The 26,499-nt window shown below is 49.8% G+C and overlaps 1 protein-coding gene across 4 annotated transcripts in view; it reads left to right on the top strand.

The window, feature by feature from the left end:
• Window positions 1–588: 588 nt before the first annotated feature.
• GNB1 (G protein subunit beta 1) overlaps window positions 589–26,499 on the top strand; it is a 77,556-nt gene continuing 51,645 nt past the window's right edge. For 3 of the 4 annotated variants that reach the window (XM_069464727.1, XM_069464725.1, XM_069464723.1), the window contains exon 1: window positions 589–786. The gene's annotated coding sequence lies outside the window, so the exon portion shown is untranslated. The remainder of the gene's footprint in view (window positions 787–26,499) is intronic. The other variant, XM_069464726.1, reaches the window with a different exon arrangement.

Here is a 26,499-nt window from a genome sequence, read left to right as displayed (position 1 = left end):
TCCCAGGGGTCTACTCCTGATGGGCTCACACCTGCCCGCTGGGTGGTGGCCCTGCCCCACAGGAGTTCCTGGGTTCCACCAGAGCACCTCGTCCCCACCACGGAGACCACGCAGACCTGTGCCCCTGCCAACTGCCTGAGCTCGCAGCCAGCCACCAGCTGGGAAGCCTCCCGGACCCTCGGGGCCCCTGCTCCCGCCAGGCCCTGGGGGCCTCCCCAGGTAGAGCCCACTGGCAGCTGCCCCCACCCCCTGTACCTGCAGGGCCCACCGCTCGCTGTCCCCTACCCCTCCTCCCGGAAGGGCCCACCGCCCTCTGTCGCCCACCCCCGGTCCAGTCTTCGCAAGGCCGGGCCGCGGGCGGTCCCCGGAGCAGGGGTCCCGAGGGCTGCGGAGCTGCCCCTTTAAGCCGCTTGCGCACGCGCACGGGGCCTGCGGGGGAGACAACGAGCGCGCCCGCGTGTCCGTCGGGCCGTGCGAGCGCGCGCGGCGTGCGGCGTGCGCGGTGACGCGAGCGCGTGGGGTTTCCTGAGGCTGCGGGCAGGGGCCCGCCGCGCCCATCCCGATGGCTGGAGGCGTCTGAGGGGCGGACGGAGGCGGCGGCGGGAGCGGGCGGCGAGCAGGGCGCGGGGCCGGGAGTGGAGCAGCCGCCGCGGCGGGACCGGACCGAGCCTCGCCGGCGCGCACCTGCTCGCAGAGCGCGCAGCGCGGCCCGAGCTCGACGACCTCCCGGGCGGCGGCCGAGGCGGCGGCGGTGTGGGCGCGTCAGGCCGCGACGAGGGCGCCGAGGTGAGCGCGGCCCGCCCGACCCGACCCGACCCCGGCGCCCCAGTCCCGGGGCCGAGTCCCGGCTCCCTCCGTCCGGGCCCGGCGGGGCCCCCGCCCTGCCCCCCGCCCCGCCCCCACCGCCGCCGCCGCCCGGGCCGCGTCTTCCTGCCCCGCCTGGGTGGGGCGGGCGGCGTCCCGGGGCTGGGCCGGGGCCGGGGACCGGGGCCGGGGCCGGGGACCGGGGCCGGGGCCGGGGACCGGGGCCGGGGCCGGGACCGGGACCGGGGCGGGAGGCGCCCGTCTGCGTGGAGGGGCCGGCGGGGGCTCGGGGGACGCGGCGTGGCGCCGGCCTGCGTGGGAAGCCGGACGTGGCGCTCGGGCCGCGGCCGCGAGAACAAAGGCCGGCTGCGGGCTGCGGGCTGCAGGCGGGGCGGTGTCGGCGGCCGGGCCCCCGCGCTGCGGGCGCCCGCGGGTGACTCTGGAGGTCGGGCTGCGGGGGGCTGGCGGCGCGGGGTGGGGGACAAAGCGGCGCCCGGGGACGGCGCCGGGAGGGGACGGCGGTTCCGGCGGCCGCGGGGGCGGGCGCGCCGTGGCCTCCCTGTCCCCTGCGGGCCCGGCCGAGCCTGCGGCCCGCGCGTCGGCGGCTCCCGGGGCGGCGCGGGCCAGGCCGGCGGCCGGAGAATGAATGGGCCGGGCGGCCCCGGCCAAGATGGCGCTGCCTTTGTGGCTCCCGCCGCCGGGTCCGTCCGCGCCGCCGGCCGACGTGGGCACGGGGCGGAAGCGGCGGGAGGGCCGGAGTCTTCCTCCCGCCGCGACGGGCTTTGCGGAGGGCAGCGGGGCGGGGTGGGGACTTCTGCTGAAAATCCCGCGGGGTGCGGCAGGGCACTCGGCCTTTTCGCAGCCTTCTGTGTTTTTCCTTGTGAGTCGATAGTTGGTTCAAAAGGTATTTAAGCATTTGCCACGTCCTGTAAATTACCTGCTTGGTGTGCAGGGACAGTGCCAGCTTCATCAGTTACGGTCGGGAGATGCATGCACTGCAGGAAGACACCGATATAAGAATTTGTATTTTGGGGAGAGGAGCTGGGGGACGTTCACTGTTGAGTACAATACTGGGCCTATGGGCAAATCGTGTAGCAGTCTTGCCCTGTAGTTTGGGTTTGGAAAGCATTAGTGGTTCCTTCGTATTTTCGTTTTGCTGTCCAGTGACCGCAGCCTCATAATATTTGGTGATTGTGCAGTTGCTCGTGAAATTAAGAAAATATGTAGATTATTTTTAGTGATTAGCAAATAAATGAAAGTATTACTTTCGTGAAAAGTTCCAGTCGACTGTAGATACTAGATAAGGTCTTTAGAGGAAGGGTTGTTATTTTTTTTTTAAGGGTTGTTATTGATAAGGTTTCTGAATAAATTTTTTGATTTGAAGCTGTAGTCTTTTGGGAAGGAGGAACCCTTTATTTGAAAGTAAGGTATTTTCATGCTGTTGAGGTCGTCTGTACTGGATTCTTTCGCAAAAAGAAAGTGAACAGGCAGTTCCTTTTTTGCTTCCTCCCTGACACTGGGTGTGTGGCTGGGGATGGAGCTGGTGCCGACATGGAGCCGGGCCTGGGAGCCTCCGCGCGGCAGAACTCCGTGGTAGCTTTTGGCCTGATTTATTATGAGGCAGAACTTTGTCATGTCGGAACCGTCCAGAAGGGATGGCCACTGGAGGGTTCAGAGGCCGAGCCTGGGAATCCTGAGGTGGGATTGGGGAGGGGCTGGCCTGCAAGGATCCGACCGTGATTCCCTGGATCATGTGCTTTTGGTTTCACTGTCATTTTAAGTGCGACAAGTTTTTCTTACAGGTTGAGGGTTTGGAAAACCAAAATGAAGTTTTGTGGTTGTGCCTGTGCTCATTCCCAGTTACCCTGGCTTGGCATTGCCCGCCATGATAACCGCCGGGTCATCCTGAGTGGCCCAGGGTCAGGATTATTCTCACGGAGGAAATTGTTCCAAAGGGAAGTTGTGATGCTGAGTTGACACCTAAGTGAGTGCATCTACTGGACAAAAGCTATTCCTGTATGAGTTTATAACGGCTGTGCTTATCTCATCAGACAGGACCTAAGCAGAGTACCCTTTAGTGATACCTTAAAAAAGATTTTTTTGTTGATATTCTCAGTTATTTCTGGTTTTTTTGGGGGGGGGGGTTTGAAGTAAATTTTCTCAGATTTAATTCTAATCTCAAAAGAGATTCAAAAGGCTACAGAATAGTAGTGGGGGTGGTACAAAAAAAGCCTACAGAATAATGTCTTTTTTTTTTTTTAAAAGAGTAAAACCTCTTTAAATTTTTTTCATGTCTAGTGACTTTTTATTTCAATGCTTATGTCATCTAGGTAGGTTTATGTTGACCACTTGAGAAACGGGTGGCTGACTTTATGAGGAGTCAATTTATTTCCCAAAGGAGTTGGTGTACTATCCTGTAAAAGTACCAGAGCTTTGTTCTGTTTTTTTGTCGTTGTTTTACTTTGCTAAAAATTTCTGTCGGTTTTATTTTTTGTCTTTTGGCCCACTGGTTTTAATGGAAAAGTTGTAGCTAAAAGTAACTTTGAGAAAGGGGTAAAAATCTTGAGGGTGTCTCTGGATTTACCTATCAGTTGACTTTGTAGCTAATACTTACTTTAATGCATAACATTGATTTCATTTTAGAAGTACAGTATTGGCATTTATTATGGTTTCATCATTGGATTGTTTTTCTCTGCTAAAAAGATCTGGCTCATGTTGGTCTCTAAATTGGATTAAAACCTTGCTGTCTGTGGACTTTGGCTTTAGCATTAGTGGATTGGTAATAGATATTCTCAGGTTTTTTTTTTTTTAATCTGGGCTTGACCATATGGCATGCCATTTCATTTTGAAACCTCTATTGAGTGTAAGTCTCATGAGACACGGAACAAAAATTTTTAGAAATTTTTAAACTCTGGTTTAAGTTCTGATTTCAGATTTGCATTTGTTGAATGGTTGGAGAAATTATGAAGTAGGCAGTTCAGATGTTTGGTTTAGTGAACATAGAATAAGGAGATACAAGAACAAATTTAAATTGAAACCATCAGAAATGATTTCTAAAACTGCAATGTTTAACGTTATTAGAAGCAGTAGCCCAGATACATATGGGGAGAGTGCGTTTGTATGTGGGGAGGCTGGGAGGAGGGGGGAGACAGAGAGAGAAGTCACATTAATTGTTCTGGAAAAGGAATGGAACACCACTTCTTCTTAAAGCTATGAGCTTTGTTCCAGAACTCTCACTTAAGAAATACGGACAGTCTGTTTGAGTTGGTCTGTGGATTAGTGGAATGCTGAAAGCTTTTTAAACCTTTTAGCCCTCTTGTGGCAGTGCCTGCCGTTGGGTGCCACGGTAGTCAATGGAAATTACTGCTGGCCTCCAATGATAGAAAAACTTTCGATTTTATAGAGCAATGTTGGTTTCTCTTTTCTTTTTTAAAAGATTAAGTGAAAGTATAGCCTTATTTGTCTCCTAAAATTAGAATTCTGAGAAAGAGCCATTTTCTTTCTTTTCATTTTTTTGAGACAGGGTCTTATTCTGTTGCTGGGCTAGAGTGCGGTGGCATCATCATAGCTCACAGCAACCTCAAACTCATGGACTCAAGTGATCATCCTGGCTCAGCTTCCTGAGTAGCTGGGACTACAGGTTGCACTATCATGCCCAGTTAAGTTTTTCTATTTTTTGTAGAGATGGGGGTCACACTATTACCCAGGCTGATCTGGAACTCCTGGCCTCAAGCAATCCTCTTGCCTTGGCCTCCCAAAATGCCAGGATTATAGGCATGAGCCACTGTGCCTGGTCAAGAGCCATTTTTAAAAGCTTACTGATTAAAAAGATCAAATCAAAATTATCTAAGGTAATTCTTAGGTTGAACCTATTTTGCTATTAGTAAAAGATTATTATGATTTAATAATTAGTTGCTCCAAGCTTAGCAGTTTGTCAAAGGGAAAAAACTTTGTTTTAATTCATTAACCTGTAGAATTGGAATACTAAAGGGCATTGCTGGAATATATACTTGTTTGTAGGGTATTGTGTCTTCATGTGTATCTATGTGATTGTCTCCTGACTTGGTTCTGTGATACTTATAAAATATATTCCGTATGTGGATTACAGATACTCAACTACCTGTTCAAATGTTGAAGTTAATAAAGCTTAAAAAAATTCTAGACACTTTCTAATTAGATGAGAGCGTCAAATTTTCTATGGTTGGTTTCAGAAAATTTGTCATAGGAATTTTGAAATAATTCCTAAATTCTAGGGAGGAAGAGAAATTCACGCGTTTCCAAAAGGATTGGCACTGAGTTAGAACCCAGCTCTCTCACCTAACTAGCTGGTTTGGCAGTGTTAGGACTTCTATGTCTGTTTCCTCATCTGGGAAACAGACACCCTGGAGCCTCCTTCCTAGGTGGTGGTGAGGATTAAGTCGGTCAGCGTGTGGGGAGCACTCAGAACGGTCCTCTGTGCAAGGGTTGACCGTTTCTGTTGTGAGTGCCTTGCTTTGTAAAATTTCTTTTGCTATGGCAATAATTATAAGACAGCTTACTAAGAGATTTGTTTTGTCACCTGTTTACTGCCTCACTTCCTACTAAATCTTTTCTCATATTGTCTGTTCTTGAAAGGCTTTCTTTATAGGATAATTTTGAACCTGTACTCATTTTGAAAACTACTAAGGTTTATGTTTTTATTTTAGAGAATTCCCTTCCTCCCTTTATGATGCTGGATTTTTTTGGATTTCACCAAAATTTGTTGGTGTCCCTTGATTTGCTGACTAGTGACAGTAATAAATATTGTCATATATTCCCACAAATACTGTAACTGGAAACTTGTTTAAGAAATGTTTACTCAGCACCTTCTCTGCTGGGCACTGAGGCTCTAAGCTGTAGCAGAAGGGACTTGGTCTAGGACCTGACTGAGTGTGTACTCTAATGGGGAGCCTGACATGTGGGCACAGAGGGGAGGACCAGGTCCCAGGGACACCTGACCCACCCCTCAGAGTTTAGTGACAGTTTCTCAGAAGTTTTTTTTTTTGGTAAAGTTGAGACCTGTTGGAGTCTTTCTGGCAGGCAGGTGAGGGTAGCGGGGAGGAGAAAGTGTTGCAGACTTAGTAGGTCATGTGAGCGGTTTTCACACAGCAGCCACGTGGTCTCCGTCACTCGCCGTGTCTCCAGCACCCAGAACAGCGTCTGTGATGGGCGCTCCGTAAGCGCGTATCGAAGAGCAGGGCTCGTCCAGGGACTGAGTGGACGCCGAAAGGTCGGAGCCTTGGTACAGCACTTGAACTTCTATCTTGAGGGCTCCAGGAGGCCTTTGAGGGGTTTTCAGGAGATGGGCTCGATGAGGACCATTACTTGGGAGTTGAACTCGGGGAGGGCGGGAGGGCGGGGATATTAGCTGGGGCTTCAGTTGGGAAGCCGGCGTGGGAGGACGGGTCTGGGCCAGGCTGGTGCAGCTGGGGATTGAGGAGACTGGACGGCTGGATGTCGGGGAGAGGTGGTGAGAAAGATGTCGACGACCACACGTTTCTGTCCTGCACGTCTGGGCAGGGTGGTTTGGTGGGGGACTGTGCGTGTCGGGTTGGAGGAGTGTCTGAGCCATTCCTGTGTTCTGTGTTAGGGGGACAGCTGTCCTTACGCTTTCCCCTCCCCTCTGTGGAAGACTCTCCTCCTAGATGTGTAGCCGCTTCTGCGATCGGTTCACGGATCCCTTCCTCGTCAGTGGCCACCGGCTCACCCTGCTCTGCCCTCAGAGCCTGATGCCGATCTTCCCGCTCGCTCCAAGCTCCGTGGAGACAGGCACTTCGGTTCCCTGCAGTGTCGCCAGCCCTAAAACGGTGCACAGCAAACATTTGTTGAGTTAGGGGTTTCTGTGCCAGTGCGCGTGGAGCACTGGAGCAGAGGTCTGGACGCAGACAGGCCTTCAGGAGTTACCTGAGTTTAGGTGGCAACCAAAGTCTTGGGAGCAGCCATCACTTAGAACAGTGGTTCTCAAAGTGTGATCTGTGGACCCCTGGGGGTTCCTGAGACCATTTCAAGGATCCGTTAGTTCACAGCTATTTTCATATTAGGCCGTTATCTGACTTTTTGCTGTGTTGACGTTTCATTGATGGTACAGAGCAATGGTGGGTAAAACTGTTAGCCCCGTAAGCACAGCTGAGGGCTGTGGTACCCCAGGCATCAGAGCAGTCATCGTCACAGTCCTCACAGTGCTCTTCAACACCATGAACTCGCAGTCCAGTGTAACCTAATGTCCCTGATGAAGCAATCAAAACTGATTTTATTAAGCCACGACCCCTGAGACCCCATCGTTGTACCACTTGGCGTGGCAGAGAGGGAAGCAGGCGTAAAGCACGTTCAAGTCCAGCCCCCGTCCCCAGGACAAGTGGCTGTGCAGCCGTCTGAGTTGAAAGAGCGGGTGACAGAGCACAGTGTCTCCTTGGACGTCTGTTTCCTCAGAAATGAGCGAAGTGACCAGATACTTCAAGGAAAATAACTGACGCTGTTGTTGGCAGTAATAAAATTTGAGCTTGCTAACAAAAATTTTGGAAAACTCTATTCTGCTACCATGAGCTTGACAGCCTCCTAGGATTTAAAGACTTTTCTTCTGTGAACTTACTGTTTTCCGAGTGGTGTGTGCCTGGTGCTACGGGCTCGCAGATGGGTAAAAGATCTATTCAAAGCACAAGAGTGAAGTAAAACCAGTGCAGTGCAGTGTAACAGTATGAAAAGTTAATTGACACAGTTTCAGATTCCACATCAGAGCTGCTCTTTAAGAAACTGCCCATTGAGTTTTGGTATAGTATCATAGAAGAATACCTACATTTATTTGAAAAGGCAGTGAAATTACTGTTCTCTTCCCCAACTGCATATCTGTGTGAGGCTGAATTTTCCTCACAGCTTTCAGCTAAAACCATACATTGCAGCAGACCAGAGAAGCAGGTGTGAGAAGCCAGCTCTCTCCTGTTGAGGCGGACAATAAAGAGATACGCTAAGTGTAAAATAGGGCTTCTTACCAAATTATTTCTCTTGGAAAATACTTTTCATAAAAATGTTATCCATGGTAACATGTAATGGGCTTGTTACTTTCAGATGATTTAATAAATGTTTTAAAACGTGTGTTTTAATTTCTAACATAGCGTAATAAATATTGATAGATCTAACCCTCATAAACAAAAGCCCCGGGGTCCTCAGTAGTTCCGGATGTGAAAGGAGCCTGAAAGGAAGGTGTCTGAGCAGCACGGATTTGGAGGGTGTTGCAGGGGTGCGGCGGTTAAACCGGCTGGAGCACATCAGGGGCCTGGCCCAGGGCACCTGTGAGGACCAGAGAGGTCCTCAGCTGGGGATAGGCACCCTGTCCTGATGGCCTGTCCCTGTGCCCAAGTGCAGCATCGTAGGGTGGTGGCTTTTCCTGGGGAGAAGATTTCCTCACAGGTGAGGACTCACTGGTGTGGCCGGAGAAGAGAGGCCTTGGGGGACGGTGATAGGGAGGAGTGACCAGAGCTGGGAGCCCGCACATGGTGGGTCGGAGCCCACGGAAAGGGCCCTCGGAGAGCAGAGGGAATGGGCCGAAGTGGCTGAGAGTGAGAAGTAGATGAAGCCCTCAGTTGTGGAGGTCCCTGAGGGCGGTGAGTGCTGGTGGGGTGAGGAGAGCCTCTGGGCAGGGCTGAGGGGTGCTGAGAGGAAGGAGCCTGCAGGGGGCAAGGGCGGGGAACGCGGGCCTGGGTGGTCTTGGGCCTGGCCATGCCAAGGGGGGCTGCTGGAAGCAGCCACTAAGATGCTCACTTGCCCTGGCCACAGGAGCATCACCTGTGACATGGAGGAATGTGCTGAAAGCCGGCAGGCGGGCTGTAGGGATTGCTGGTGTTTCAGTATTAAAAAGGGCAGTCGAAACATTGGAGCGAGAGTGGGAGGAGGTGAGGGGACAAACCAGGCAGACATCTGGGAAAAGAGGGTTCCAGGCAGAAGGAGAAGCTTGAATCAAGGCTGCGCCTGGAACTGAAATGAGTCCTGGAAAATTGATGTTAGTCCCCACTTGCCATAGACTTTATGGGAAGTGTGTTAGGAGAGGTGCTTTAAGATTTCCCTGTTGAAATCATTTTCTTCAAAGCTTGGTCTTCCAGGCTTACCCAACACTCCCTTGGTAGTCGATGAACTTGCATTTTGCCCTGTTGGTGATACCAAGGCTATTCGCTCTTGCTTGTTGGGTGCCTGCCATGTGCCAGGCACCGTCAGTACTGCTGTGTGAGCCTCACATCTACTCTGTGGCAGGTACTGGTGTGTGTGGGGGGGAGGGGGTGGTAAAGGAGACGAGGTCTCACTCTTGCCCAGGCTGGAGTGCAGTCCTGTCATCGTAGCCCACCACAAGCCTCAAATTCATGGGCTCCGGTGATCCTCCTGCGTGAGCCTCCCGGGTAGCTGGGGCTACGGGTGTGAGCCAGTGTGCCCAGCAGCATTAGGTGTTTTTAATAGCTCCATTTCACAGATGACTAAACTGTTAACAGGGAGATTAGGCACGTGGCCCTGGTGTCAGTGGATCCCTGTCTGACTGGGGCCTCGGGTCACTTGCCTGTGCTCTGCTTATTGCACCGTGGACCTTCCGACGGGAGCCCTTCCCTCCTCCGCCTGGAATCCGTGTCTGCATCTGCCTCTCCCTGTGTTGCTGAAGGGAAGATTCTTCCCCTTGAGAACGTTCACCAACGATTTTATCTTGTTTGTTCAGGGGCTCCGTATACTCTACCTTCAACCTTGACTGAGTCTTATATAACTTAATGCCGGTTAGTCTTGGTATCTCTTCTAGCCACTATTCGCATTTTTTCCTTTTTTAAAATTAAACTCCCCAAACTGCAGTCTGTTTCCACTGCCTCAGTTTCTCCACCATCTATCCTGTTCTCATTCCCTGGAGATCTTGTTCCTGTTGTCTTAGTTTTTATTTTTTACTTTTGCATTTTGATAATAAAAATGTTTATTGTAGAAAATTAGGAACATGCAAATGAGGGGAAATCCATAATTTTCCTATCAGGAAATAAAATAACCATATAAGATTATTACATTTCATGGGCCGGGCAATAGGCCGGGCGAGGTGGCTCACGCCTGTAATCCTAGCACTCTGGGAGGCTGAGGCGGGTGGATTGTTTGAGCTCAGGAGTTCGAGACCAGCCTGAGCAAGAGTGAGACCCCGTCTCTACTAAAAAAATAGAAAGAAATTAGCTGGACAACTAAAAATATAGATAGAAAAAAGTAGCCAGGCATGGTGGCGCATGCCTGTAGTCCCCGATACTCGGGAGGCTGAGGCAGAAGGATCCCTTGAACCCAGGAGTCTGAGGTTGCTGTGAGCTAGGCTCACACCTCGGCACTCTAGCCTGGGCAACAGTGAGACTCTTTCTCAAAAGGGGGGAAACAAAAAAAAGGATTATTACATTTCTTTTTAGTCTTTTGTATTACTCGCACGTGTGTGTGTGTGTGTGTGTGTGTGTATAGAGATTCCTTCCATATATACAGATTTTTTAAAAAATTCTGTTTTTTGTTTGTTTGTTTGTTTTTATTTTTTGAGACAGTCTTGCTCTATCTCCCAGGGTTGAGTGTGGTGGTGTTATCACAGCTCACAGCAGCCTCAAACTCCTGGGCTCAAGTGAGCCTTCTGCCTAAGCCTCCCGAGTAGCTGGGATTACAGGCGCCACCACGCCCGGCTAATTTTTCTATTTTTACTAGAAATGTGGTCTCGCTCTTGCTCAGGCTGGTCTTGAACTCCTCAGCTCAAGTGATCCTCCCACCTTGGCCTCCCAGAGTGCTAGGATTACAGGCATGAACCACCATGCCCAGCACAAAATTCTGATTTTTCTACTTTTCAATATGTATATTTCTGGATGTCATTCATCTTTGAAAACATGATTAGTTTCTTGATAATTATCAATTGTATCTTTTCCCTGTAGTTCAGCCATATCCATGTGCTGGGTATTCTGGTTCTGCCAGTTCTTAGATTTGAGGTTTTGAGTGAGTTATTTAACTCCCCTACCTTAGTTTTCTTGTCTCTTAGGATGGTGAGGATTAAATGAGATGGTGCAAATAAAATTCTTAGCATCCAGCCTAGCAAGACCTCGGAATGTTAGCTCCAGTGCCCGTGTGCCGTCCTCCACAGCCCCATCGCTATATTCTTGTCCTTGAGGTTGGCCTCGGAGTTAAGGTCCTCGGGTTCTGCGAGGCTCTGAAATGTTACAGTAGTAGTTTCCTGTGGCTGTTGTAACAGATTATCCACAAACATTACTTCTTCTAGCTTCTGGCGGTTGCCAGCGATCATTATTGTTCCTTGCCTTGTAGCCCTGTCACCGCAGTTTCTACCTGTCGTCATGTGGCCTTTTCTCAGTGTGTCTGTCCCTGCTCTCCTCAGGACACCAGTCATTGGATTGGGGTCCACCCTAATCCAGCATGACCTCATTTTGACTTAACTAATCACACCTGCAAAGACCTTTCCAAATAAGGTCACATCCACAGGTTCCAGGTGGATACGCGTTTTGAGGGGGACACTGTTGGATCTGCTCTGGTCACCTAGAAGCTTCCCCTTTGGCCGCCTTCTCCTTGTGTTCTAGCTCTCCGTCTCCCATGTCATTAACCCTCCCTCCATGGCCAAGCTTGGAAAGAGAAGTCTCAGTTGCAGGCTGGGGAAACTAATAAAAGAGAATTTAAATAGGAAAAGGTAAATGTCCGAGAAGGATTCTGGACGTTTCACAGAACCAAAGTTCAGGAACGGAATTAGGCTTTTCAGGTGAAGCACGAAGTCGGGGGATGGGAGAACCACTTGCAGGAGCCTCTGTCCGTCTTCTGTTCTTTCCATTCTCTGTAAGAACATTCTCTGAAATGGTTGTTTTTTTCTGTTTTGAACATATGGTGACTCGGTTTTGAACTGTCTGTGCCACTGCCACCTTGAAACCCTCTTCTCTTAAGAGTCTGTGACATCACAGGTTCCTGGTTTTCCTTCTGCCTTTGTGTCCTCAGTTTCCTTGCAGGACTCCTCTTGCCTGCCCTGCACGTCTTTGTCTGGAGTTCAGCCCTGAGTGTAAGGGTCTTCCTTTCCTTGAGCTCTCCTCATTCAGTCACATCTGTTCTTGTCTGTTGGAAATGCTCTTGACTGGTGCGTTTGATGGCTCCCAGAGTCCTGTCTCTGGCCTGACATCCGGACTCATCACCCCCCCCCCCCCCCCCCGTCCACCTAACATCTCCAGTCCTCATGCTGTTCTCACTGCTGGGTCCTGACCTTTAGGTCTCCGCGTGAGTGTCACCTCAAAGAGGCTTTTCCTGGTCATCCTTGTTATGTGACCTGATCAGTTTTTTTGCCTTCGTGGCACCTACCACAAGTTGTGATTACACAGGTGTGACCGGAGCTGGCTGGGGGCTGAGGGCACACCAGTCAGGCTGTTGACGTGGGCTGGGTTCGTTCTTGAACCTGACGGCGTTCCCTGAAAACGTCTGTCTGTAAGCCCAGGACTCGGGGATTTTGGGGGACGTGCCCCAAGTGAATCTGCAGAGTCACGTTCGGGGGCAGGGGCCTGTGCAACACGTAGTGAGGACCAAGGAGACTTAAGGGTGGTCTTCTGAGGACAGATGGAAGGGTTACTGGGAAGGCCTCAACGACTGCGGGGCGTGGGGCAGCCGCCCCGGAGATGAGAAGGGAAAGGGGTGAGCTTTTGCGGGGAGAGTCTCCGGGCCGCACGCGGATTCAAACACGTACAGCATTTACAGTGTGCTTTTTGTCTCGATAAGTGACCAGCATGCTCTCTTTACATTTTTTAAAAATATGGAACTGGCCAATACACATTTTCTTTAAGTTAAAGTTGACATATTCAAGAAGATGCTAAGTAGTATGCTGTAAGTTTAAGAATTTTCCTTCAACTATGAAGGAAGAGCTTTAAAATAGCAGCTCTTGGCCGGGCGCGGTGGCTCACGCCTGTCATCCCAGCACTGTGGGAGGCCGAGGCAGGAGGATTGCTTGATGTCAGGAGTTCAAGACCAGCCTGAGCAAGAGTGAGACCCCGTCTCTACAAAATACAGAAAAACTAGCTGGACATGGTGGCACGTACCTGTAGTCCCAGCTACTCGGGAGGCTGAGGCAGGAGGATCGCCTGAGCCCAGGAGTTTGAGGCTGCTGTGAGCTAGGCTAATGCTGGGGCACTCTGGCCCAGGTGACAGAGTGAGACTCCACCTCAAAAAAAAAAAAAAAAAAAAGCAGCTCTTCTAGTTTAAGTATTCACAGATTTATATACTGCTAAGCTTAAAAAAAAACTTGTTAAATTGTTGAGATTAATGTTATAAGTCAGTGGGAACACATTAGGAATGCATCTTCTATTCCTTGTTGATTTGAAAACCTAACGTGTAATTACAGTTACACTTAAAATTCTACGTTTTGGCTCTATGTTAGTATTCATCAGAGTCCAATGCTGAGTGCCTGGTGGGTATTGAAGAGAGAAAACTCCACTCTTAGAAGCGGTAACTTTCCGCATCTCAAGCAGAAAGCTTTCACTCTGCTTTTAGTGTCTGTGTTTTATACGCTGCCCAATAGAAATGTTTTCAGTGGTGGAAAGGTCCTCTCATCTGTGCTGCCCGTATGTCTGCCACTGGCCTTTGTGTGTGTTGAGCACTTGAAATGTGAATGACTAGCGTGGCTGAGAAACCGACTTTCTGGTTTTATTTAATTTTAATAGAATTTAGTTTACAAAGTGCTGTGTGCTGGTAGCAGCCATAACAGACAGTCCTCGATGGAGCACCGGAGTCGTCACTAGCGGGAATCTGGACGGTGTGGGGAAGCGTTCCGATCAGGACATGAGTTTCGAAAGTTAAAGTCTGTTTCAACTGTGGTAATCTTCACACGGATAGGTGGGGGCTCCTGCCAGTGTCTGTTACACGAACTGTCCTTTGGGGTCCGAGGACCGAGATGAGAAGTCAGTGAGCAGAAGGCACAGAGTGGCCCAGCTTTCCTTGTGACAGCACCGAGCCCCCAAGGCAGGTGTGTGTGGGTGTCACACCTTGGGGTGTGCCACAGGGGTGCTGCTCAACAGCAAAGGGTTGTGCGGCCCAAGGTTGCAGCAGTGCCAAAGTCGAGACGTGCGTCCCGCAGTTCAAAGGAAGTTGCTGTGGCCTCACGTCAGCTGTCCATTGCTGCATAACACGACCCCAAAACTTAGTGACGTAGAGCAGTAACTGTCCGTCATTCTGTGTGGTGTCGATGTGGGCGGGGCTCCGCTGCCTAAGCGCCGCAGGTGGGCTGGGGGCTGTGCCTCCCGACCGGCCTCTCCCAGGTGGGCTGTTAGCAGGTGCCGCTGTTCCCCTCTGCCTGACCTCTCCTGCAGTCCAGCTCGGGCCTCCTCCCGTGGTGGCCGAGTCCCAGCAGGGCAGGAGCGGCGGTTGACGGCTGCTCCAGGCTGTGCTTGGAAGTCGCAGTGTCGTCCGTGCTGCCTTCTCTGGGTCAGTGCACGTTACCAGGCCCAGCCTAGACTCTGGGAGGGGGGAGGCGGCCTCTGGTTCCTGACCGTAGGAACTGCAGAGACGGTGGCCGTTGCTTGTCCATTATAGTCTTCTCTCTCTGGTGACCTTTGAGCTGCCTGCCTTAGGATGTCCGGTTGACACTAATGTCGTGATATCTGTGGAATGGGTTCCAAAAATGAACTCCTTAAAGGCATCCATTTACTTCAGTTTATTTAATATTGATCAAGTACTTATGTTAAGGAAGACACTGTGCTTGGTGATGATTAAGTACTGGGAAGTTGCTTCTCATCTTTCATTTTCTGGAGGGAGATACCAACTAGTGAAGAAGCAAAGTTCAGGCCTTGTGCTAGGTGCTGTGGGCATCTGGGCAGAGAGAAGGCACTTGGTTTAGAGTAATTGGGGAAGGCCTTTCTGAGCAGGTGACAGACACCTGAAGAATGAGACAGGTAGGTAAGGGGTCTCAGTGCTAAAGGCCAGAGGTGAGGGTGCCGGTGCAGCTGAGGCTTGGAGCCCAAGGAGCAGAGCTGTGGGAGGGCAGGTGGGAGAGGAAGCCGGGCCTGGATCGCACGGCCTCGTGAGCCGGAGGCTTGGGCCCAGCTTGCCCAGGATGGGCTCAGCTGTCAAAGTGCCCTGGTGTGGACCTTGCGTTATATATGGTTACCACACTGTGGGAAAGAGTTTGGATTTTTTCCTCTTGATGTAGTAGAAAGCCATTGAAAGCTTTTAAGCGGGGAGTGACAAAATGAATTTTAAAAGATTGTTCAGATTGCTCAATGAAGAATGAATTTTGGGGGGCAAGAGAAGAGAGGTGATTCGAAGGAGACTCTCGGTGAGAAGTGAGGCGGCTTGGCTGAGGAGACGGGAAGAGATGGTGGAGGTAGTCAGCCACTGCTGACGGGTGGGCGCTGGGACCAGGGGAAAGGACGGTGGCTCTGGGAACTTAGAGGGTGACGGTGCTGGGCACTGAGCTGAGGCAGGTCTGTTGGCTCCAGTGGGGACCCGGAGCCACTCTTTGAACCTCTGAAGCTCCAAATGGACATAGGACAGCCAAGTGCAAGTGTTGGCTAATGAGTTTGTTGGCCCTGGAGTGAGTCCAGTGTGGGAGTCACAGTGTTCAAATCCCCGAGTGGTTGCCATCACCACCACGTGCGCAGCCAGTAGAGGTTAGGTAGAGGGAGAGGTGGGGAGGGGCAGCTCTTCAGGAAGGACAGAGGGGTGGGGTTGACCGTGAGTTGTGCAGGTGAGGGTTCAGGTGGAAAGGGAGCGGGGGAAAAGGGTCCTTAGATTTAAGGACTGCAGCAGGTGACATGGTGGGGATGAAAGCCAGATCGGGTTGAGCTGCAACATGGGTGGTCTGGGGGAGACCCCCTGTTTAGACACTATTTCAGGGTTCGCTCTAGTGGGCAGCGAAAGGGCCCAGGAGCTGGAGGGTGATGTGAGAAACAATGGAGAGTTCTGTTTTTTAAGTAGGGAGATTCTAAGCCTCCTGTTTGTTTGGGTGTGTCTCAAAGCTTGAGTGTGCCCACGAGTGCCCTGGGGTCTTGTTAGTGCAGATCCTGACTCCCTCAGTGGGGGGGGGGGGGCCGGCTTTTCTAACAAGCTCCCTGGTGCCGCGGGTGTGGCTGGTCCCTGGACCCCGGGGTGAGAAGCAAGCACAGGTGATGTCGGCAGAAACAAGCTGCAGTAGACAGGTGGTAACAGAAGGCTGAACGCCTTTCGAAGGCTGGAGGGTTTCTAATCTGTCTTTGTGCCCACGGGCCTGGCTCATCATTGGTGCCAGGTCTTGGGATTGAGTTAATGGTCACATGACATTTTACGGCAGCTGTTTCACAGCTTCAGAATTTGTCCTAATCAGTATGCAGCTCTCTCCAGTTAGCAATTTAGCTGTGACACGAGACACGTTACAGCAGTTTGAATTTAGTATACAATTTTGTTTTATAGCTGAGAGGTGGGTTGAACTGGTTGGCTCTCAGCAGACAATAATATCTTACTGCAATTCCAGCAACTCTTGTGTGCATGGCAGTCTGCATAAATTGCCTGCTAAGCTCAGAATATTAGGTTTTGGAAGAGACAAAGTGTGATTAAGAAAGCTGGGTTTATTCTGACTCGGGGGGATGGGGGTGTAACTACATGATGAGTGTGATGCACACTGTCTGGGGAATGGACACGCTTGAAGCTCTGACGGGGGGGGATGGGCGGGACATGGGCAATTTATATAACCTGAACTTTTGTACCCCCATAATAAGCTGAAATAAAAAAAAAAAAAAAAGAAAGCTGGGTTTGGTTGAGAGAGAAAGGGATTTGATTTTTTGAAAAACAAAAGATTGTCTTTGTGAATCTAAAGACACAACAAAGCAGTGTTACAAGTCACGTTATACAAGCGTGTTCACATAGGTATTCCTTGATAAACTGAAGATAAACAGCTCTGAAGTTTTGCACATACTGACCTATTACAAAATCAGAGACATTCTGGGGGGCGGTGAGCAGGAGTGGGGGGTAATCGGGTCATCTGGAAGAGGAGGCAGCAAGGAGTAACTAGCCGCACGGTGAATAACTGTTAAGACAAATAGTTTCCTCATTCTTTCTCCGTGCCGTCTATGTGGCTGAGATGAAGGCGAGTAAGTCGCTGAGGAGGAAGCAGGGCCTCCGTGCACCTGTGCTGCTGCTCCGCCCTTTCCTGCTACCTGGCCCCGCTGTAGGGAAGCCCACGTGGGGGCCCAGAGCCCTGCCTGTAATTAGCTCTCCGGCTTGAATGTTTGAAGTAAACTTTCTATCACCTTGTAGTGAAATTTTGTTTTCAGTGTTACTGTGGAAGTCACTACTTTGAATCAAATACATGAGAGAACGAATGGTCAGATAAGGTAAAGGAGCAGTGGGCTTGACAGAGCCTCTGGTCTTTAGAAGCTTTTTTGTGAATAACATTCTTTTTTTTTTTTTTTTTTTGAGACAGAGTCTCTCTCTGTTGCCCAGGCTAGAGTGAGTGCCGTGGCATCAGCCTAGCTCACAGCAACCTCAAACTCCTGAGCTCAAGGGATCCTCCTGTCTCAGCCTCCCGAGTAGCTGGGACTACAGGCATGCACCACCATGCCCAGCTAATTTTTTCTATATATATTTTTAGCTGTCCATATAATTTCTTTCTATTTTTAGTAGAGATGGGGTCTCGCTCTTGCTCAGGCTGGTCTCGAACTCCTGAGCTCAAACGATCCGCCCACCTCGGCCTCCCAGAGTGCTAGGATTACAGGCGTGAGCCACCGCGCCCGGCCTGTGAATAACATTCTTTATCAGTGTTAACTGTTTTTGAATTCTTAGGGAAATAGACTCATGCTATTTGTTTCATGGTTGTGAGCCTAAAATTTCCCCCTTTAATAAAGGGGGAAAAACGTGTGTAAGTCAGTTATAAGACCCGTAGGAAGGAAACTCAGATGTATCATTGAAGAGAAGAAAGGGAACTTGAATAAATGGACGTGAATACAGAACTTGAGTACAGTGTTCCTGGGTGCACAGGCTTGAATGTTTTAAAGATGTCACTTAATCTGGGAGCGTCAGTATTTGAGGGAAGTCAGTTCTAAAAAAAGAAAGATAAGGAAAGTATCTATTGGGTATTTTTTTTTAAGTACCATGGGTAAGTGGAGCAAAGTAGTCTAAGTACTGACTTGTAAATTAATAGGAATTTAGTTTGATTAGTGTGGTATTTTAAAATCAGTTGGGAGTGAATGATTTGTAGTGTAAAAAGGTCTTGGATTAACTGGCATTCCAATTGGAAAAAATAAAGTTGAAAACTACATCTCACAGCACACATGGGTTCTGGGTAGATTAAAGATTTAAAGTAAAAATTAAAACATGGAAGTCTTAGAAAAAAATTGAGAAAAGTATTTTATAAGCTTGAGGTAGGATGTGTAGGGAAAGGGTTTCTTAGCATGACAGTAAGGCTATAAGCCGTGAAAAGATTATCTGTTTAAATATTCAGAATATATCTACAGCAAAAGATGCCTGTTTGGGGACCTCTGAACTATAGTGTTGGGAATGTATGAGATAAAGAGGGTTAATATCCCTCGTATAAAAGTAGCATTTCCAAAATAAATTGTTCCAGCAAATCTATTTTTAGGAATTTATCCAAAGGGAAAAAATGAGAATACTTATCACAACATTAGTTATAAAAGCAAAAGATTAAAAACAGTCTCTGCTTGTAACTCCTAGCTAGAATTTTTGGTATAAAAGCAAAAAATTGTTACTAAACTATAAACTCCTTGAGGGTCGAGAGCTGTGTCCGCCTCATTCCCTGATGCATCCTCTAAAAGTGTCCATAGTAGGTCTTAATAAATGCTTGTGGTATGAGTGTGTCCGTAGTAGGTGTGAATGCCTGGACCAAATGCCCAGGAGCAAGGCCTGGTTAGAGTAAGCTAGGCTTGCAGAATGGGATATGGTGCGGTTGTTAAAGAAAAAAAAATTAAGGTGACCCTTGTTTATTGGCTTGAAGAGATGACCACAGTGCAGAAAGTAGGGGTGGGGCATTTGAAAAATATGTATGGTTTGGGGAAGAGGGTACTGTTTGATTCATTCGTGAAAAGTTATGCATTTATGTATTTTGACACATAAAGTCTGGAAGCAATATACAAGGTCTTTCTGGAAAGCATCCAGCCATGTAATATGAAAAATAGAGACATTTATTGAAGAAGATACAAGAAACATTGTACTTAGGACAGTGACACCTTAGTCCCCTTCAAAGCGGGCACCTTGGACCTCACACAGTTCTCCCTGCGTCTCTTAACCTTACGCGTTGAGCGTTCCCAGGTGTTCTGCCTGCTGCAGGCCTTACAGAGCGTGCATCACTTCCAACAGATTCTCGACCATCTTTGAACCGTCTGTGCCACACTTCTACTTGTGCGGCACTCATGGCATCGTCCCCAGAAGCCTTGTGAATCATCTGAATGGTTTCCCTGGAGGAACGTTCAAGCTTAATGCAAAATGTGATGCTGATGCAGATTGGTTGCTCTACTCGCTCAGTCATTTAGAATGCAAAGGCCGCACAGCACACGTGCTCACTCAGCAGCGTCTAGCACCCGCCGACTGGTACCGCGAAGCCATCGTTGTTCACGCGTGTGCATCCCAGTGCACTCGCCTCGGCTGCTGGGTTACATCAGTGTGGTGCAAACCCTTCTCGTTGTAGTGACAATGGCTGGATACTTCCTGGACAGCCTGCTTCCGCCTTTGGGAAACATGTTTTCTCATGGGGGTGGATGGCGGCAAGGAACTGTATGAAGATACCATTTTCTCTGTATTTTTTGGAAAATTTACCAAGATCATGATAATTAGAAGAAAGGAGATTTTTTTCATTTTGGAAGAAATATAAAAGCAAATTGTTTATATTTGGAAGTTTTGTTTTTATTTTTTTAGCTCTAGGCCTGAATCCGATATATTTGGAAATTTTGGAAGCTTTCTCAAAGTTAGCATGATTGAAATGAGCATATTACAGAAATTTCATAGTTTTAGTTTACATTTGCCTTTCAAGTATAAGATTTTTACTGCTGCTGTATAGTTTGCTCTGTCATAGTACCTTATTGCCGTGTTTTTATTCTGCATCTTCTTCCTGGTTTTTGTATAAGAATGGATGCTGTTATTACTGATACAATGTAACTGCAATCTAGTGGGTTTTAGTGACAGTACTGTAATGTTAAATAGTAACACTCTTTAAAAATATTTTTCTGGCCGGGCGCGGTGGCTCACGCCTGTAATCCTAGCACTCTGGGAGGCCGAGGTGGGCGGATCGTTTGAGCTCAGGAGTTCGAGACCAGCCTGAGCAAGAGCGAGACCCCATCTCTACTAAAAATAGAAAGAAATTATATGGACAGCTAAAAATATATATATAGAAAAAATTAGCCGGGCATGCTGGTGCTCACCTGTAGTCCCAGCTACTCGGGAGGCTGAGACAGGAGGATCCCTTGAGCTCAGGAGTTTGAGGTTGCTGTGAGCTAGGCTGATGCCACGGCACTCACTCTAGCCTGGGCAACAGAGTGAGACTCTGTCTCAAAAAAAAAAAAAAAAAAAATTTTCTTTTCTTTGTTTCTTTTTTTTTTTTTTTGAGATGGGATCTCACTTTGTTGCCCAGGCTGGAGTGTAGTGGTGCACAGCTCACTGAAGCCTCGAACTCCTGGGCTCAAGTGATCTCCTGCCTCAGCTTCCAGAGTGGCTGGGTGCACTACCACGCCTGGCTAATTTTTCCTTTTTTATTTTTGGAGACAGAGCCTGGCTAGAGTGCAGTGGCATCATCGTAGCTCACTGCAACCTCAAACTCCTGGGCTCAAGCAATCCTCCTGCCTCAGCCCCACGAGAAGCTGGGACTACAGGTGAGCACCAGCATGCCCGGCTAATTTTTTCTATTTTTTTTTTTTTTTTTGAGACAGAGTCTCACTCTGTTGCCCAGGCTAGAGTGAGTGCCGTGGCGTCAGCCTAGCTCACAGCAACCTCAAACTCCTGAGCTCAAGGGATCCTCCTGTCTCAGCCTCCCGAGTAGCTGGGACTACAGGCATGCGCCACCATGCCCGGCTAATTTTTTCTATATATATTTTTAGTTGTCCATATAATTTCTTTCTATTTTTAGTAGAGGTGGGGTCTCGCTCTTGCTCAGGCTGGTCTCGAACTCCTGAGCTCAAACGATCCGCCCACCTCGGCCTCCCAGAGTGCTAGGATTACAGGCGTGAGCCACCGCGCCCGGCCTCTTTTTTCTATTTTTTATAGAGTTGGGAGTCTCGGTCTTGGTCAGGCTGGTCTCGAAGTCCTGAGTTCAAGCAATCCTCCCTCCTTGGCTTCCCAGAATGCTAGGATTATGGGCATGAGCCACCGTGCCCAGCCATAATTTTTCTATCTTTTCTAGAGATGGAGTCTCACTATGTTGCTCAGGCTGGTCTCAAACTCCTGACCTCAAGCCATCCTCCCACCTCAGCTTCCCAAAGTGCTGAGCCACAGGGCCCAGCCAGTAACACCCTTCAGTAAGTGCACAAGAAAAAAAAAAAAAGTAAAATAAAGTAAGTGCACAACCAAAGGCCAAGTGAAATTTAGCTGGTTAAGCTAATTGTAGCTGATAAAACTTTAAATCACATCAAAGAGGGGAAACAAACAGCAGTAGGTGAACACTCTTAAAATGTAGGGAGCAAACGATGTTGGGAGATTTTCAACTAAAGTATAATCTCTTGGTTAATACATAAATGACAAGAGGTAGAATTCTACTTAAAGTATACATTTGTGGAAAAATCTTTCGTACACTAGATTTTTCAGAATTCGTTGGCGAGATTGTGTACTTTAAGGACTCGAAAGTTAATTTCCTGAGGTTCGGGCGTGTCGGGTTCTTGAGGCGCAGACGTGTGCTGTCTGCTCTGTGCAGTGAACCAGCGTGCAGCGTGGTGATGGGCGGAACTGGTGGGCAGGGGTGTAGCTTGCGGTGATACGGGGCGGGGTGGGGGCTGCTGGTGGGTTCTGGGACTGAGATTCCCAGCATGGATTTGCAGAGTGACTGTGGCCACAGGGGAAAATCACTCCCCTGCTATGAGCTGGCGTCCTTTGACCTGTCACCAGCAGAGGAGGCAGGCTTGGGTGCTTAAGCAGCTGACATCACAGGACTAATACCCAGACTCGCCTTTCTGGTGACCCCAAGCCTTCTGTTTCTAATCACTGTGCAACACCACCTCCCACAGGAAAATAGCTTTGTCTTTTTTTTTTTTCTATTTCTCTTATCAATTATGTGTTAACGTACTAAGCTAATGGTTAGGTATTCTGTGCTTAAAAATTATAGATAGGTTTTCAGAATTTTTCCAATTTAAACGTCTGTTTTAGTCTTACCGTGATATCTGAAATTTGGGTGTTCACTTGCTGGGGTTCCCGGGGAGTTCCGCCGTGGGACGTGTGCTGAAGAGGGCCTGGAAATGAGCTCTTCGAGGAGGACGAGGGGTCAGTCCGTCTTGTAGTTCTCTTAAGCTCATAGGATAGCAAGGTGTGGAAGCTGTGGGACTTAGTCACTGGGGATTTATCCATCAAAAGGGCACTGAGGTCTCGTAGGTAGGTGTTTCAGGGAAGGTCTTTGTGAAATCTAGAAAATGTCTGTGGTGTATGTTTGTCCCAGGTTGCCAGCGTGTCCCCCATCCCCGTCCCCTCCAGTGCGGCAGCCACGCGGGTGGCGGTGGCGTCGCTTTTCTGAACTGGCCAGGTGCTTTCCCTAGGGGCGAGGCTCTGAAAGTAGTCAGGTCACCTTGAATATTACCTGTGTTGGCCATAAGTTATTGCACAACTTACGTGGTAGGGTATTTGTCACTAATTGTCTTTGTCTCTCTGCAGCCCTCACTGCTTCCGTTTCTAGCCAGCGCCTCCCCACAGCCTGCCCGTCTGAACTGGTGTCACTCATTTGGTTGGTTGGAAAACTGACAGCCCATTCACGGACTCTGATGGCTGAAGAGAGGAACAGTGACTGGGTTCTCGGGGACATTTGGCAGTGTCTGGAGACATGTGTGGTTGTCATAACTTGGCAGGTGCTACTGGCGTCTGATAGGTGGATGCCAAAGGATGCAGTTCAACACCCTGCATGCACAGGGCACCCCCACTGTCTGCAGTGTGGGCAAGACCCCTGCGCTGTGCCGGGGGCCTAGCATGGTGCTCCTGGGCAGAGGGAAGTGGCCTGCCTGAGGGTGAGTGAGGTCCGGTTCTCCCTTCCCTGTGTGGCAGTTATGTGTGCTGGGATTCTGCCGCCTGCCCATGCCAGGGTGTTTCTGGGGGGTCTCCAGAGGGTGCTTCCTACATACTTCTGAGCTCTCCGTGGGTGCCCTACCTTTCTGCTGGGCTTTTGGCTTCTACTTTCATGAAAAGGAAGTGCTTTGCACCTTTGGGCAGTAAACTTAGGAACCTGATGGTGGCTCACACCGTGTGAGAAGGTAACCGGTGAAGCGCTTCTCACTCTGAGGCTGTCTGAGTCTCCTCGTTGACCTCTGGAAGCTCTTGCAGGGGCCTCCCCTTGTGACCAAAGCTCCAAGCTTCTGGCTGAAGGGGCTGCTCTGGGGGTGCTGATGCTCTGTGGTGGGGGGGAGAAGGCGTCCCAGCAGTCCCTGAGTGCCTCTCCATCCTTGGTTAGTCATACGTGGGGCTGCCAGGTTGTTCTAACACACACATGAGTTTCATTTTAAAACAAACACGAATATGTTATGAAATAGAATGAAAAGTTCATATTAATTTTTCTCCTGTAACACTAGACTTCAGTGTGTATTTTTTTGAGAACATGGACATGTTTTGCATAACCATAGTTCAGTTGTCGACATCACTGAATTTCACTGACATTGAGCTGCTTTCTGATGCACATGACGTTAATCGTACAGCGGTTCTTCCTTCCAGGGTCCAGGCACCCAGGAACACGGGTTGCATTTGCAGGTCATGTCTGCTCTCCTGTCGTCTGGAACAGCTTTTCTGTCTTTCTTACCCTTGACATTTTAAAGAGTATGGACCAGTTATCCTGAAAAACAGTCTTCATTTTGGGTCTGTCGGGGGCTTCCTCATGGTTTGATGTAGGTTTTGCATTTTGGGCCGAATACCAGAGACGTGTCCTGGGGCTTCTCTGGCGAGTCATCCCGGTGCAGTTGGTGCTACGTGGAGGGTCCAGTTTGAACCCCTGCTTGGGCCTTGGCACCAGCTCTCTGCTTTGGCCACCTGGACTGCCGGGTTCACGCTTCCTCACGGTTGCTGCCAGCTCTTCCCTGTGCCCTGTCCTTGCCCCACCTGCTAAGTGTCTGTAGTGTCTGAGATGCACCTGTCCTCAGGGCTGCACTGCAGATCCTGCTTCCTCTGTGAGGTCCCTTTCTCTTTTTCTTTTTCTGAGATAGAGTCTTGTTCGGTCCCCTGGGTAGGGTGCAGTGGTGTCATTGTAGCTCACTGCAACCTCAAACTCCTGGGCTCAAGCGATCCTCCTGCCTCGGCCTCCTGAGTAGCTGGGACTACAGGCATGCGCCATCGTGCCCGGCTACTTTTTCTATTTACAGGAGAGACGGAGTCTCGCTCTTATTCCGGCTGGTCTCCTGAGCTCAAGCGATCCTCCTGCCTCGGCCTCCCAGAGTGCTGGGATTGCAGGCTGAGCCACCGCGCTGGCCAATGGCAGACATGCCTTTCAACAAGCAGTTACTAAGTTCCTGTTGGGTTTTGTTCTGGGACACACAGATGGGGAAGTCTGTTCTCACTCTTGGTGGATGTATGTTGTCCAGTTTTACAGCCCACAACCAGGAGGGCCAGAGCAATCGGCGAGACTTTTAGGGGGGATTTGGAGCCGGGCTGAGAGGATGCAGTGGTCAAGGTGGTCTTGTGGGGGCTCCGCCTCCCTCTCCCTTCTTTCCCCTCTAACCTCCTCCCACCCCCTCCCTCCTTTCCCCTCCGTCAGTCTGCCTGCTTCCCTCTTTCTCTCCATTTTCCTCCTCCCCAGCCCCTGCCGCTCAGTCCCTGTTGGGTCCCTGTTGGGTCCGTCATCTTTCTGAGGCCCAGATTGGAGTCTGAACGCAAAAGCTCCCAAATTCGGGGCACTTTCAATGTCTCGGGATTTTCACAGTGCCCTCAGGCCAAAATAAATATCTGAATTCCCTTTATTGAGTCTAAACAACTTAAGTGTGTCCCAGGATGTTAGTAACCATTTGAAAATAATACCCATAAATCGAAGGAATCCATTTTTGAGTTCATTCTTAAATAACCAGAGTTACTAACTGATGGGTGGGGTAGCTTCTCAGACTGCAGCGTCAGGCCGGACTCCCCTCGTTTCCTGCTGCGGGTTGGTTTCCACGCAGAGCTCAGCGCTCGCTTTGCATCCAGGCAGCTTTGCATCCAGGCAGCCACAAACCTGGCTCTAGGGGGCTGAGGTCACCGGGAAGGGTGTGGCGCCACCTGCTGTTGGACCGTCGACCTCCTCAAGCTGGGCCCCGTGCTGCTGGGCGGCTGCTACCGCGCCACGCGCTTCCCTCGGCTGCGAAGTGCCTTTCCCTGTCCTGTGAGTTCCTGCAGCGTCTGTGGCGTCTTGTGGGAGCTGAGGCTTTAGTGGCTCACGGCCTCTGCCTGAGCCCGTCCCTGTGGCCTGCCAGGTGGGGTGGTGTGTTCCCGTGACAAGGGGCCACCCCTGCAAGTACTTGGACAAGGATGGAAGGACGGCTGGCTCTCACTCCCCCCCCCCACCCCGGGCATGAGAGTTAAGTCTCTGACCAGGGGGGTGGGGACGGCAGAGGGGCCTCGCCAGCATTCACAGCGGCTTCTGTGGTGGAGGTGGAGCTCAGCCTCTAGGAAATGTTAAAGCAGACTTTTAGAAGATGCCCTGTAGTTTTTCCTGACAGATGGGACAGGTGAACTGGAAACAGATGTTCTCTCAAGTTAGCAAGTGGCTGCCTTTATGTTAGGCATTCCCTAGTTCTGGCCACGAGCCTTTCTCCTATTTCTGAGAGATAAGCGGGTAATACAGTGATGATACTCTTGAATTCTTATAAAGAAAAAAATATTAAAGATGTTTTACAGTTGCCTTTTTTTGGGTTTGTTTTCTTTAAAGAGACAGGGTCTTGCATTGTTGCCCAGGCTGGAGTGCAGTGTTGTGATCACAGCTCGCTGCAGCCTGGAACTCAGACTCAAGCGATCCTCCTGCCTCAGCCTCCTGAGTAACTGGGACTACAGGTGTGCGCCACCACACCCGGCTAATTTCTGTATTTTTAGTAGAGATGGGGCTGGTCTCAAACTCCTGGCCTCAAGTGATCCTCCGGCGTTGGTCTCCCAAAGTGCTGGGATTACAGCATCAGCCTCCACTCCCAGCCTGTCTTTTTTATTTTTTAAGGCTACCTGTGTCTATTGACCATTCATATGTTTCGGGGAACTGAATTATTGCTGGATGTGTATGTTTTTGGATCCGGGTATGCTGCTTTGTGACTCGCACTCTTCAGCTGGCGAAGAGACACAGCAGCCCCTTACCTGTGGTTTTGCCTTCGGCATTTTCAGTTACCTCGGCACCTTCACATGACTCTTATTACCGTGTATTTTATTATCAGTTATTGTTACTCTCTTACTGTGCCTAATTTATACATTAAACTTTATCGCAGATATGTTTGTATAGGAAAAAATATAGTTTATGTTGGGTTTGGTACTATCCATAGTTTCGGGCATTCCCCGGGGGTCTCGGAGCGTATCCTCCGAGGGTGGGGGGGGGGACTGCCATGACTGCCAGTGAGCTTCACTGAGAGACGC

The sequence above is a fragment of the Eulemur rufifrons genome, unplaced genomic scaffold (genome assembly GCF_041146395.1).
Source record: "Eulemur rufifrons isolate Redbay unplaced genomic scaffold, OSU_ERuf_1 scaffold_84, whole genome shotgun sequence".
Lineage (NCBI taxonomy): Eukaryota > Metazoa > Chordata > Mammalia > Primates > Lemuridae > Eulemur > Eulemur rufifrons.
Note: the sequence above shows the minus strand (reverse complement) of the source record. Positions and strands in the feature narration are given on the sequence as shown.